At 46.4% G+C, this 14,346-nt stretch overlaps 1 long non-coding RNA gene across 1 annotated transcript in view; it reads left to right on the top strand.

Moving 5' to 3' along the window:
• LOC122219546 overlaps nt 1-13,526 on the top strand; it is a 73,357-nt gene extending 59,831 nt beyond the window's left edge. The window contains exons 3-4 of the long non-coding RNA XR_006202439.1: nt 9,707-9,810; nt 12,793-13,526. This is a non-coding gene — a long non-coding RNA (uncharacterized LOC122219546). The remainder of the gene's footprint in view (nt 1-9,706; nt 9,811-12,792) is intronic.
• Nucleotides 13,527-14,346: the final 820 nt, after the last annotated feature.

Genomic DNA, 14,346 nt, shown 5'->3' on the forward strand with positions numbered 1-14,346 from the left:
AAATAGTTTGAGATTTTTCTCATTTTCATTTTGAAACAAAGAGGAAAAACCTCAGGAGGCTCTGTTCTCGGTGTATGTTCTGCCGGCTCTGGGGGCCCGGATCTGAGGACCCAAGTGGGAGATCTCGGTGGAGGTCGAGATCTAGAGGGGATTTTGCCTACAGAGCTGGCTGGAAAATATTTCTCCAGAGCCAGCCACCCCCAAACCAAGAGGACACTGATGTAGGGGGAGGAAAAGTGTTCCTTGACCTTCTTAGGGACCCTGGCCAGGACTGAAGATTAAACTTACAAAGAGAAGTTAATAAGAGAAAAGCACACCCATTTATGCAACATAGTTTTATGTGATGCAGGAGCCTTCGTAAGGAAATGCGGACCTGTAGAAATGGTTAAACATGGGTGTTCCTATACTGGTTGTGATGAAGAGGGACAGTTGTGGACAAGTGTGATATGGAAGGGATTTGAGGTAAGTGTGGTGAACCGGGGGGAACCTTAGTGAGACCTGTGTGCTTGGGTTCTTCTCAATGTCCCTCCATCTTGGAGACAAGGATGTTTCTTCCCTGCAGGTGTGGAGAAGTCACCTTTCACAAGATAGTCTTGTCACCTGCTTCACAGGACTGAGGCGGGGGGTGGGGAGGGGGGGAAGTTCACCCTTGTGTAACTTTCTTGCGTCTGCCATTTTCCCAGACTCCTTCAGTGTAAGATACTCAGTGTGCTGAGCTGCCATATTTGGGAGGATGTGCATTTTGAACCCTGTCACCGAGGGAAGCCAGGGTCTTGGTGAAGGAGGCCTCTATCCCCTTTACCAAACAAAGGAAAAGGCATTGTTTTATCCTTACAGGACTTCACTGTGAGGTAAAGACTGACTGTAGATAGAGACCCAGGAAGGCCCTATTGGACAAGGGAAGAGGAAATTGCCCTTGTCTCTGAAGGAATGGTAAGATTTAAGACCATCAGAGGTGAGCCCATTCTCAGCAGGGAGAGTGGGGTGGGGGTATTAATGTGGAAGATGGGATTTTGAGACAGTAAGGCCATTGAAGAAGGTATGCTCTGGGAAATAGGACCCTCCATTTCTCTCTCTTTCTTTCTTTTTTATGTTTATTTATTTTTGAGAGAGAGAGAGAAAGAGAGAGAGAGACAGAGACAGAGTGCAAGTGGGGCAGGGGCAGAGAGAGAGAGAGACACAGAATCTGAAGCAGGCTCCAGGCTCCGAGCTGTCAGCACAGAGCCTGATGTGGGATCTGAACCCACAAGCTGTGAGATCATGACCTGGGCCGAAGTCGGACGCCCAACCGACTGAGCCGCTCAGGTGCCTGGAAGCTACAATTCCAGGCGGGCTGGGACTTTATGACAGAGGGCTATGAAAGCCAGGAAGAGAAGTTTAGATTGAGTCCTGTGGGAAGCCAGAAACCATGAAAGCAATAGGAGAGAGATTTGGAGAGGAAAAGCCTGGGTTTGGGGGTATTGTAACTTGAGATGTGAGGGGGACACTGAGGTGAATGTGGTTGCACTGGGAAAGACTGTGTGTGAGGGACAATTTACAGAGCAAAAGGGTTGAGACTTGAAGTCTGACCAGAATGAGAAGGGAAGGGAAATGATATCGAAGATGCCAGCAGGTTTGGGCCAATGGAGACCACGGTGGCGTAGACATGAGGAGGAGCTGGTCTGAAGGGAGCCTTGTGCGTTTTGCTCTGGTTGACAGACCCGAAGAAATGACGAGAAACCCAACTGGAACTCAACAGTGGGGCCGCTTCCTGAACCCCCAGAGTCCAGAGACCTGCTCAAAGGTGATGGACTCTGTGAGCAGGGAAAACGTTCTCTTAGAAACAGTGTTCCGAAAGAAGAGCAGAGGTCTGGGACTGCAAGTTAAGAGGAACCTATGAAGGAAACAAAGTGCTTCTGGTCAACGACTCCCCATCCTGTAGGATGCCTTGCTGCCGGTTGCTTGGGACACAGTATCCATCCGTACCAGGACAGTGACAGCTCCAGCTTGCGACTGAGAGGAGCAATGCAGGACTGGAAGCCACCAGAAAGGTATTTAATTAAGGTGATTTGCTACAATATTTGACCTGCCCACTTGGTGTCTAGTTTAGGGCACAATTTTAAACATGGCGCCCTTTGTCAGACTCAATGTCCACATTATCAATTGCTTAAGCTGATACTGACAAGAAGATCCTGTAATTAGGGTTGCCAGATTTGGCATAGGAAATTATGGGGCACTCAGCTGAACTTTGAATTTCAGATAAACAGTGGAAAGATTTGTAGAGTGAGTATGTCCCAAATATTGCATGATATATACTTACACAAAAATCGTTATTGTTTTTCTGAAATTCAAATTGACTAGGTATCCTGTGTTTTATCTGGCAGTTCTCCTATCCTCTGATGAGTCTTCTGACTTCAGCATTAAAGGGGTCACGACAACTCCTTTTCTTAGCTGAGAGTTCCCTTCCCCAAGACACAATGCAGTCTCTTTTTTCTTTCCCTCCCCCTGAATCAAATGATGTAATTCAGAATCAACAAGCAATGTTCTTTAGTCACCATGCTCCTGACAAGGCCCAACACATTTTCACACATACAATATCAATGGTTTGCAATTTGTTCAGGGGATACAGCACCTGGAGATCAGGTGTTTTTGACAGAATATCTTGAACTTGAAATAATTTTACCAGCGTTCTGGACAATATGGGAGTATTAGCCGGCAGGCCATAATACAACACAACAATAGAAAAACACATATATCCACAGCAGAACAATTATGTTTTTAAGTTTTAAGTTTTGGTAATTGTGAGAAACAATTTATTGAGATATTTATTTTTGTTTTCCCTCTTGTGGTTTCCCCCATCCCGAGAAACCAAGCCTTTGTGGTTTGAAGCCAAAGCATGATTTGTTGGTACCCAGAAGGCAATCCTACCCAATGCTTTATTGTTTGAGTAGGATCAACTGGGTGGTCCAAGAAAAGAAGTGAATGAAGGAAAGTATTTGTAATTGAGGAGTTGCATTGGCTCATTGTTGGTGGGTAGGGAGGGGGAGATTCCATAAAACTAAAAGGGGAGGCCGACTTTGGGGTTTCTAGGCATGAAAGGTCCCCAGCCCCTCTCCAGTCAAGTGCCTCCTGAGGACTGTGGCCAATTTTCTGTAGAGTAGCCTTGAGGGTCCCATGGGTGGGTCTGTGGATACTGCAACTACAAGGGAATCCATTCAGAGCAGAATGTCCAGACCTGGCCAGGCAACTGGTGACAAAGGCTCTCTTCTTGACTCGAGTTTAGTGAGGCTCCTCTAAACCAACCGTACTTTGACCTTGAGCTTCAGTGTTTGTCTTTGTTGGACCTGTATGGCCCACTTTTAGCAAGAATCCCGTTGGGTGAGTTGGAAAGAAACCCCACACTTAATGTCTAATCATCCTCTGTATCTGATCAGATTCCCCACCCCCCCATCCTTGGTGTCTGGTCATCCTGGCTTGTTTTCAGCAAGGAATCTGTTAGGCCGATTAGCTGGAATCCCCCTGCCCCTGATGTCTCTCCTCTTTGTAAGTTTCTATCCACTGACCTTCTCATCCTGCTCCTTGGCCAGAAATCCCCACTTTTCCTTGTTACGTGTAGCTGTGTCTTGAATAAGGTCTTCCTGACCTTCAGAATAATTTTTAACACCAGCAATCAGCAGCAGGAAGAGGGACATTGGCTACGAGCTGCCACAGCTCAACCTCCTGGCACCTCCTCTCCCTCTTCCCCCCCGTTCTTTCCCGGTTTCCCATCTTGTTCGTTCTTGTAGTCTAAGAGGCCACAGGAAAAACAAGTTGAAGGAAAATCTGGGCAGGAAAACCTAACGTTGATAAATTCTATATCCTCACTTCCAGGGTTATGAAAGCTACCACTTGAAGAACGTTTTTAATGTAACAACAAAAAAATTAATTCCAGTGTGGTTAACACACAGTGTTATAGGAGTTTCATATATTAGTCAGCGCTCATCAAGAGAAGTCTACTCTCAATCTCCTTCACCTACCATTAAAGTTTTTTTTTTGTTTTTTTTTTAGCAGCTAAATACCTCAGGTCAGCGTCACAGGAATGCGGTTAGAAACATCATATCTCATCACATAAGGCTGAGCACAGGACGCTGACATTTAAAAACCCAATGTCCAGCATAACACAATGGTGTTATTTGCAGGGCAGCGAAGATTCAGACAAATGTGATGCATAGGGAGAAATGAAAAGAAGGAAGGGGCAAGCCATAGAAATTGGAGGCTGAATTGAGACGGAAATCCCCCAGCAACAATCTGAGACACATGGAGCTTTTGTAGGGTTCCTGTGATTAGCAGGAAGTTGAGGTGACTCACTGTGTCCTGTCACCCTGACTCTGTGCTCCCATTTATCGCCACCAAGGGTTTTCGAGCCCTGGTTTGTGTAGGAAACTTACACAACTTGTCAGAGAATGTCTGTGGTCTGCTTTTTTATATCTGTATTTAAACACACACACACATACACACAATGGTGTACTTCTCAGTATCTAAAGCTGACTGGGTCTCCCAGAGTGACCTTGCCCTGGGCGGGGGGGCGGGGGGGGGGTGGGGGCTGGGTGCCATGTGGTGGGAGAGCACCTAGGGTGAGCTTTATTATTTTTTTTATGTTCATTTATTTGGTTTGAGAGCAAACGAGTGTGCGTGGGGGAGGGGCAGAGTGAGAAAGAGAGAGAGGGAGAGAGAGAGAGAGAGAAAAGTCCTGGTGGGAGGGTCGATCCTATGAATGGTGAGATCAGGACCTGAGATGAAACCAAGAATCAGATGTTTAACTGACTGAGCCATCCAGGCACCGCTCTTTTCTTTTCTTAAGTAGGTTTCAGGCCCAGCGCTAAGCCCAACACTGGGCTTGAACTCATGACTCCTGAGATCAAGACATGAGAGCTGAGATCAAGAGTCCAGTATTTAACCGACTGAGCCACCCAGGCACCCCAGGGCAAGCTGTCTCCCCGGGGAACTTGACCTCCAACTCTTGTCATGCGTGGTTTTGACAGGAACTATCCTCAGATAAATCTTCAAGTTTCTTTGGCTTTTCTATCTTCTAGCCTCAAGTTAGGTCTTGAGTTGACGTGGGGTGGGGGGGGGGAGGATAGAGAGAGCTGTCTCAACATAATGTGGATAAAATCAAGAGAAATTCTTTTTGTTTTCTTCTTCTCCTTCTTTTTTTTTTTTTTTTTTTTTTTTACTTTTGTCCTAATTGTCATTACTGGGGTTATTCCTTTCCTAGATAGTTCACTTTCACCATGAACTATTATGACCTAGAAATTAAAGAGAGATATCTTGGCTCATTATTCCCTTTGGAATAGGCTGGCCTGTGGTGATCAATAGAGGAAATGTGGAATGTTAACAAATGTGTGGTCTTACTTGAGAGTATTGAATTAAGTGATATGTGTTCAAGGTAGAAAGATGAAATCATTTAGAAATGAGTTTTTAAAAGTCTTTGGTCATTATCACTTGCATTTAGAAAACCCATTTGAAAAAGAAAATCAATCTGAACTGGATTTTTTTTTTCCCCCTTAAATCTTTATCACTCCTTAGGTGACAGGATGCTACAGAGATAAAAGGGAAAAAAAAAGGAAGGTAAAATCTGTTGGCTAAATGTATGGAAACAGCCACCAAAAACCCCATTATTCACATGGCCTGGCACCCAGGTTTATACATTTTCTCTTTCCTGTCCTCCCTGACGTGTGTCTATTGGTTAGCAACTTAGCGATTACAAGTTCTGGTGAAATACCAAAGGTGAATAAAGACAGAATTTTGCCCGAGTTTAAGGGGCTTTCCTGGGAGCTGATGTTATTTTGTGGCCCAGCACTTCACTACCTAGTCTGTAGATCTGGTTTCTTTTGAAAACAAACCCTAAGTCTGGAATTTTCCACGCTAAGCCTCCACATGAGTTTCAAGAAGAAGGTCTAGAAGACTTAGCAGAGTAAAAGCCATACTCGAGATGAATGGTTAGTGCTGTTCTTTCTCACTGGGAAGGCTGGGGATGACGGCAAGGATTAAATGACCTTTTTATACAGCGGTGATGTTTCTCTGTGCCTCAGCGTTTTCATCAGAATGACTGCAGCCGAAAGAAAAATAAGGTACAAACAGAGAGGGAGGCAAACCAGAAGAGACTCATAAATACAGAGAACACACTGAGGGTTCCTGGAGGGGAGGAGGGTGGGGGATGGGCTAGATGGGGGATGGGCCTTAAGGAGGGCGCTTTTCGAGATGAGCGCTGGGTGTCATAGGTCAGAGATGAATCACTGGGTTCTACTCCTAAAGCCCAGACTACACTACATGTTGACTAACTCGAATTTAAATTAAAAAAAAAAAAAAAAGAGTGTAGCCCAGCAAGGGGGAGAGAAGCTTTTGTGGGGACACTGGCAGTGTCATTAGGGCCTCCAGTCATCTCAGAAGTCTTTGTGTAACTTCCTGTGGTCATGTCAGGATGTAACTTCCTGTGGTCATGGCAGGAGGCGTGGGAGACGTACGTGCGTCTGCTCTTTGGATCGTGTCAGGGAGCCGATCGGCTTTGGAAATCTCCGAGAGTTTGAATTAACATCCCCGAGCAGGGGCCCTGAACATACTTCCTACTGTACCCGCCCGGACAAGGTGCCTTCTGCCGCGCGTCACAACTCGCTGCCACAAGGCACGATGCTCAAATACCGCTGTGTCTCAGGGCCGAATGCTCCAAACAGGGCCCTGTGCTTGCTCCCTCCAGACGCCCGCTTGTCCCCAAAGTGTTCTAGCCTTTGCTGCACAGAAGTCTCCTGCCCCTCTCTTCTCTGATTTCCTAATTTAAGTGTGGTGAGTAGCAGGCAGCCAAGCGAAAGGAAGGCCTGGGGTTTTCAAAGCAAAGGCAGAAGACCGGGGGCACAAAGGAAGAGCTTGTCTCATTCAGTTGCCGAGGTGGCGTTAACCGTGAGACTCCCCCGAGTTTTGCATCAGTGCTCGGTTCAGTCCTAAAAGAAGTTGCGTCAGGCATGGCAACTTTTGCCTGCTTTGCATTCTCTCTGGTGAATGAAGTATTAATAAATGGCTCCCCGGGGGAGTTTGGGCAACCTATCCTAGAAAACAAATTGAAATGTGAAATTCTTGGGACAGTAGAGACGTCGCACCATATTTACCGGTGGCGATCGACTCTCCTTTCCATAATTTCAGAAGAAAGCGAGAGAAAAAAAAATGTGTGGCTGACGTAGTTTCCCCTTTTTCCTTCACTCATGAGCTCTTTGCCTGAAAACAGTAATGAGGCGGCACGTGGCTGGTTCAGTCATTGATTGGAGCATCGGACTCTGGATCTCTGGGTTGTGAGTTCAAGCCCCACTTGGGGTGTAGAGCTTACAAACAAACAAACAAACAAACAGACTAGCCACGGAAACCACGGGTAGATGCTTAGTGGGCAGATTAAAATCTTTCTAGGAGACACAAAGAAAGGAAGATGATAGCTAGTTGTTTGCCACCAACTCGGGAGAAGGGGAGAAGCATGGTTATTCCGGTCACTTCCCTGCTCCCAGTCAGCTGCCTGTCCCCGCCACTGGCCTGGCCCTGGAGCTGGCCATCAGGAGATAGCAGCCTTCCATGGGCTTCTCAGCTTTGGAACAGACACAAGGCGGGGCCATCTGTCTAGTCTAGTTTAGGATGGTGGCATTTGTCCAGTCCACCTTTACTGGGTTAAAAGTATGTGTGAGACAAAAGCGAAACTTGAAAGTTAGAAGACGCCTACATGTAACCAATTTCCCCTTCGCCTTCATGGTTTTCTCCCAAACACGTGAAATCTCCAGAACCGCAGTTATAGAGAACTTCCTCTAGACAGCGGCCAATAGTTCACAGAAGAGAGAAAAACATCCAAGATCCCCTGTATTTGGTCGATGTGTACCTGGTCCTGTTCCAAAATTGTTGTTAGATGCGTGCATGATGAACCATGCCACTGGCTGCCATTATTTACTGCAAGTCCCTTTTGATTGCAGCTTAGGGCTCAGCAAAGAGCCTCCAAGCAAATGATAGTGGGCCGCAGAGTTATCTTCGTCGCCGTAGGAAGTACTCTTCAAATAAGACGTCACATGAGCCACACTCAACATGAGCCAATATGGTGTGCTAGACACAGGTCACTGGGGCTCTCTAAAGGTGCTGGGCTTACCGATGAACATAGAGGAACGAGAGAGGATGGGAAGAAAGAAGGGTGGGAAGCCAACAGCACGGCCAGTGCATTGGAGCTGGACAATGTCAAGTGACGATAGGGTCTTGGTACAAAGGCATTGGCAACTCCGGGGCTTTACTCACTCAGCCGGTGCTCTGCTGGGTGGCGCTTTGAGTACGACCCTAATCCCAGGTCACATCGAAGTATTCTAGTCTTGACAGCCAGATTTCGAGGTATCTAGAAAGATGCCCGCCATCCATGCCTACAAAGGCTGTGTGACTCTCAGGGAAGCTGAAGGCTGAGTGGTGCCTCTTTGCCCTACGTGGTGACCCAATCTTCCTTTCCCCAAACACTTCTTTCCATTTATTCAACCCCTCTCAGAAAAATTGTTTGGGGTCGCAATAGAAGGGCACTTTGGAATTTTCTTGGGCTGTCTTAGATTTCTCTTTAATCATTTGTGCCTAAAAGATGCTATTTCTTTTTTCTTTTTAAAGAGCACAGAGTAAAGATGCAGTAACCGGCCAAGATGAAATGGCACTGAAACACGAAGATCCCCGATTTTTTCTCTTGCTACCTCTTCTGAGAATTTTCCCACGGAGCTACAGTGACATAAATCGGCAGAGGGCAGATCTGCGTCCTTAGCAGTCTCTGTCATTCGACAGCCTTGTGATCATTCCACTTCTTTCTCCAGAACACTTGACTCACCAACCTCGTTCCTGGTGATGTGCGTGCTGGAGAAAGCAGCCAAGTGTTAGGACATAGTTGGGGTGATAGGCCAGCTCCCCACCGGCAGCATTTATTTCCAGTAAAGGGGACAACATTGAACTGACATGAACGAGGCCCACAGAAGGCTCCCAGGAAGGAGCCCATCGATACACAGCAAAAGTGATTTAGGCTCCCGTTTGCCACAGGGGTCTCCGAATAGCCAGAGGAAGCTGTGCCCAAGGCATCACACACACACACACACACACACACACACACACACACACGTCACCTTTTGTTACCTTCACCCTGTCCGCCCCCCTCCCCCCATAACTTTTGACTGTGATTTTTTTTCCCCCTGGCCCTTGTGGGAAGCAGTTTAGTTTTGAGAAAACCAGGCAAAGCACCATCACACGGGCTTCAACTAGCCTCTTGCTTGTTCTCAATTCTCTCTGTTCTTTGCCCACAAGCCACACATCTCAAGTCAGAATCCAGGCTGGTGGATGCATTTTGCAGGAGTTTCTATGTATCTAGGGTACAGGCTCCTCTTTCATCCTTATCCCCCTTTTCTTTCATCATTATTCACTTTTTCTTTGGTTTGCTTTCATCCACATAGGGGTATCTTGGCGGCCAGGCGGACTCTTAAGTGAGAGGTTGCCTTTTTCTCCCTTCTCTTCTTAGACGTGGGGAAGTCTGGGCTAATTAGGCCACGGAGGAAGCGATGGGGAAAGCCATCCACGTCGTGCTTCCTGGAGAGGCAACTTTAGATTATTTCTGGAGACGGAGGAGGCGGGTCTGTTGTGTTTTAAAGCAGTGGCATTTATACACGTGTGACAAACAACATGTTTTGCTGACTGTTTCTCCCTGTCTGAACAGGTGGCCCTGCGGTGTGGGTACTTCCCCAAGTCTTTCATCGTTGTTTGCCTACGAAAGTGTCATCGCTGCAGACACAGTGACAACGCTTGTAAAGACGAGATGGCGTAAGAGAACTGAGATGTCCCGGGATGGAGATGTGGTTGGCGGGTCTGGAACTCCAGAGAGACAGGAGGAGGCGCCAAAGTGGTTGTGAGCCAGACTGGGAAGGGCTTAAAGGCGGTGTGGGCTTTTTCTTGACGGCTGTAGGGGAGCCCCTGAAAGACGGTAAACAGGGATCAGGTTCACCTTTAGGAAACATAGTTATGGCCCCGGTGCCAAGAATGGCCGTGAGGGGCACAGGTGGCAGGCAAAGAGTCTAATTAGGAGGCCACTGAAATAATCCACAGGAGAAATGACGAGGGCCTGTGCTCTTAAGGATGGGAGCCTTGGGAAAAGCATGGCAGAGAGGAAAGGCCAGGGGTCTTAGGGGCCCAATGACATGGCCGACCCAGTGTACCAGCCTCGGGATGGTTTACCTCTGAACCTCATGCCACGTAAGAAAAAAATAGACATCTTTTCTCGTTTAAGCCCTTGCGGTATCCGTCATTTTCACCCAGCAGCCCAAAGCACTTCCTAAGGGAGACAAATAATGATAAACTGGGTGTAGGGGGTGAGCAGAAGGATCTGAGGGCGAACTCCAATTCGTTGCTTGAGTGATGGAGTCGTTGCTAGATGATGGTGCTAATTGCAAAGATAAGGGATGGAAGGAGAATTCAGGAATCGGTATGCATTTCATTTTGTACATAATGAGTTCGATGAACCCCTTTGATGGCCAATCCGTGTCCAGGAAATAATGGGATATAGACCTCGGAAATATGCCTCTGGAAATATCACCTTACAGATAACAGTTGACGTCATGGGAGTGTTTTAGGTCACCTAGGGAGAGCATAGGAAGGCCAAGGACAGAGCCCACGGAGCCCGGCATTTGAGACTGGTGTGCCCATAAGCAGGATGGGGAAGAAGCACCTAGAGCAGTATCGTGGAAATCAAGAACATTCTGAGGGCAGAGTGCCCACGAATGCCATTGTCAGGAAGTTCTTAGAAAATAGAATGGAGGGTTCAAGAAGAGAAATGGTCAGAGGGTTCCTTCCTTCCACAAAAAGGCTGTTCTCAGAGTGCTCTTTCCCTGGAAGAGGCCCACAGGTGCAATTCGTGACACCACTTGAGTTCTGACTCTTTGGGAGTCTTGTAACGCCTTGTTATTTGTTTCACTAAAGAAAAAAAGTCATTCCCTCTTCCCCCAGTTGTTCTATCTCCCCAAATGTGTCAAATGATGTATTTTATTTAAGGTCAAAGTGTACCCAAGTGTGTCAAATGTTCATTTTAAGGTATTTCTTTCTAAAGAATTTTGGGGGATCCCCCCATAGCACACTGAGGTAAAACACAACTGAGACAGGATTTGATGAAATACATCATGAGACACTCTCAATGCTGTAAGAGGAAAATAAGGTTTTTAAAGAAGCGTAAGGAAGAGAGTCGAGGCAGAGGGCAAGAACACTTAGCTTCGCCTGCGTGCTTCTAACAATGATACCAACAAGGCACACTTACCCTCCACGGGTGGGACCCCCCTGGCCCGCTCTCAGACTCTCTGGCCTTTGCCGGATGCTAAGCCGAGCTGGCACAGGCTAGATCTGTCTTTTGTCTCTGAAGTCAATTAGTGTGATGTTTAGGATTGTTTTCCTAAAGTTTTAATTTATTTTCTTAAACTAAGAAGGGAGGCGTATGTCTTCTGGGGAATGTCCTCAGATTGCATCAGCCAGGAGCTCTGAGGACCTGCTCTCTCCCTGGTCCAGGTCTCTCAAGGATGCTCAGAGAACCTGTTCTAGCTCTGGGCAGACTCCAGCTAAGAGTGATTAAAATAATTGTTTTCACATTTAAAGGGCAGTTGAGTGGGAAGCTGTGAGGCGAACTCATTGCTTTTTAGCTCGCTCAGTGCTCTCTCTGGGGAACACGTAATAGTACTCATCTGGAATATTTTAATTGGGAAGAGATTGTATTTGATATCCCCAAGAAGGACCCCAGACACCGCTTTGATAAGGAGGGCCTTGTCACTTAGGAGCTGGGGCTGTTCCTTGGCCCATTAGTCAGCTCTGGGAGAATCAGCAGCAACATGAGTGTTAAAGATCACTCCGAACAATATACTGTGAACTTCCTGGGTATAAAGTTTCTGTTCAAGATGTCACACAATGACGCATTAAAGATATGATACCTGCTCTCAAGTTGCTTGAACCCTCAGGGAAGACATTATAGTTTGAACTCATCGCTTGTAGGCTAAATATCTATAAGCATATGCATATAGAAAACACATCATCCATCACACCTAAGCGATGTCATAAAACTTGGCTTGTCTGGTGGTCACTTCTTTAGCCAGCTCAGCTATCCAGAAAAAAGCTGAGGTGTCTGAGCAGACACGTTTGATGTTAAAAAAAAGACTTACGATGCTACAGCTCATGCTTTTTATTTGCACTGTTTCAAGTTCATTTCCCCTTATTTCAGGTATATTCTAGACAGTTTTTCCAGAACATTCTGGAATAGAGTTGTGGAATGTGGAATAGGGCTGTTGCAGGCAATGGCTACAGACCAGCTACAAGGAGAAGTGATTTCCGGGAGCTGACATTAAAGCAGTGGCTCTCAAACACGTCTGACACACATTAGCATCACCTGGGCATCTTTTTAAGCAATTTTAAATCCAGGCCATCCCCAAGATGGATTCATACCAACCCTGGAGATGGGACATAGGCTTCGGTAGTTTTGGAAGCTATGCAGATGATTCCAACATGCACATAAGATTGGGAGTCGCTGCATTGGAGGTTAAGGAAGAACAAAGGACGTTTAATTGTGGGTGTTCTGGGGCCATTTTGTACAGGGGCAGCTACCTTTCCAATTTCTGTAGGCAGTCTATAACTTGCTTGGATTGCAGGAAGGTGAGACCTTGTCCTGAACCGGTAGCGGATACATGCTTTCTTTCTTTGGCCATTGGTAGTCCTGGGAGACATCCCTCTGTTACAAATATAACACATATCGAAGCTCCCTTTTCTGTGTCTCAGGGTTGGTGCACGAGGATCCTCTGGAAACGGAAAAGTTGGAAACTTGCGTGTCTCCAAGATGGGACGTCTTCTCTGCTTGGATGATAGTCTTCAGAAGGTGTTCTTTCTCAGCTGGTCCAGTCTAGCCTCTGAGGGGTTGTCTCCACTTTCTGCCGATGATGACGGAGGAGAACGGACACCCCCACTAGTCAGAGGGTATTATCCCATAAAGGTGCCCCTGCTTCTCCTGGACATGTCTTTTCACTTCAACATGTCTCCCTTTTCTTTCTTCCTGTCTCAGTGTCTAGAACCTCCCGTTGCTGTACCTTCCTCCCCAAGACTCGTAATTCCTCTCTCCAGAAATAGGGACGAGTCGGTCTCTTAATTCATTTATGGGTCCTACAGATTTCACAGCCTCAGGCATGCTGTGTCCACCATTTCTCTGCTCTTTCAAGCTGCTACTGCCACAGCAGAGGATGGGGGAAGCTCTGTTCCCCTGCATGGGGGCAGGAGGGGACAGAAGTAGGGAAAACAGTGAGGACCTGGGATTTCTCTCCTGGTTGCCATTGTTCAACAAAGGATGCTTCCTGGAAAACCGGCTATGCCGTACCGTGAACTTGTAAGAGAGCAAGCTATGAACTTTTGTGTTCAATCTATTTTATCTCTATCATGGCAAACTTCCTAAAATTGGATTGGACAAAAGCCTAGAAAGACATGCAAATATGTTAACGGTGGTTGCTTCTTGGATGGTAGGACCATGGGTAACTAAAAAAAAAATTTTTTTCAACTTTTCACAAGGAACATGGTGTTTTTCTAATGAAAAAGAAGAAATATTCAAGTCGATGCACCCAACTCAACACAAATATTTCAGATGTTGTTCATTCCTCTCTGTTTAAGAAGGCGGGGAAGAGAATGATCTGCTTTAGTAAGATCTATCGAACAAGGCAGCGGGAGAAGTGAGGGTGAAATTTTTCATCCCCTAAAGGAGGCCCAGGCTTGTTTCTTGGCCTGTGTAATGAATACTCTCTGTGTGTTTACTTTCCTTTGCTTAAAATCTCTATTGTGCAGCACGGTGTTTGGCACATAACAAGTGCTCAATGAATATTGGTCCATTCAATGAAGCAAATAAAATATTGATGCTTAGGGGAAAAGCTCTGATTATCTAGAGAAGTCTGCTTATTCCCCTAAATAATGATGACAAAATGAGATGATTTCTGTAGGAAAAACACGTTAACACAGACCAAGTCTATAGTCAAAGGACCGTAGGGGTGCACCATGTGTTGAGTTCGTATTCAGAAAACGAATGGGAAGTTTGTAGACTGGGTAAGACTTAAGCATGACTTTGAAGAAGTCAATAGAAATTTTATAGAAAGAGTGGGACATTCCAGGCACATGGACTGGCTTGTGCCAAGATCTGATGGCCTTGGTACCTTCCCAGCCTTGTCTTACATCACCTGTGCCCTGCCTTCCCCTCTGAACAGGTCCCCATCCAAACACAAGAAGATTCCATTCTCTGCTTTTGCGACTGCTCTTTTTTTCTGATCTGGCATTTCTCATGCCCACCCCACAAACCCC

The sequence above is a fragment of the Panthera leo genome, chromosome B2, assembly GCF_018350215.1.
Source record: "Panthera leo isolate Ple1 chromosome B2, P.leo_Ple1_pat1.1, whole genome shotgun sequence".
NCBI classification, from domain to species: Eukaryota; Metazoa; Chordata; class Mammalia; order Carnivora; family Felidae; genus Panthera; species Panthera leo.